Source organism: Camelus dromedarius, chromosome 14 (assembly GCF_036321535.1).
Source record: "Camelus dromedarius isolate mCamDro1 chromosome 14, mCamDro1.pat, whole genome shotgun sequence".
In the NCBI taxonomy this organism is placed as follows: Eukaryota; Metazoa; Chordata; class Mammalia; order Artiodactyla; family Camelidae; genus Camelus; species Camelus dromedarius.
The window spans coordinates 4,138,404-4,139,081 of NC_087449.1; positions in this window are offsets into that span (position 1 = coordinate 4,138,404).

Genomic DNA, 678 nt, shown 5'->3' on the forward strand with positions numbered 1-678 from the left:
GTTTTTGTTATAATTACGTGTTACATGTAATTGATAATTTATAATATATAACTACAAATAATGCATATTATTGCAGCTAATAAAGCTGATAGAGGTCTTTGTTTTTTGTTATTTTTTTCATATATTTTTTATTTTAATAAAGTTATGGAAATAATAAAGGCTTTTGAGACCCACTGTTGAACCTACTTTAGTTTGCAGTCTGAAAGTGGGGGGGTATGCATGGTTTATTACTATATCCATTAAAAAGCAAGAAGGGATGAACTGGGCCTTGCAAGGCCCTGGCCTAAGAGAGATGTTCGAGTACATGTCTCCCTCAGTGAGCTTGCTGAGCAGAAGGTGACGCTCGTAAATAATAAGCAGCAGGACCATTTCCGTTTTCAGACGCTTACATTTCTCATTATAGAAGTTGCATATCTGCAGTTCTTCGTTATTTTTTCTTGGAGTACTGTCAGTGTGAAAATACTTTAAATGGAGGTCATTTAGCCTGAGAACGTCCAGGAGCTTGTTGTAACACGCGGCTCCCCCAGGGGCTGTGAAGGGCAGGCATTCTTCACGTCGCTCTTCCAGGAGCCCTGATGCAAGGTCTCGACCTCTGGGCAATGTAAGTGAAGACGTAGCTGGTACAGGGGACTTGAATCCATGCTGAACATCGCCACGGATAGCACTTCCTTTAGAACG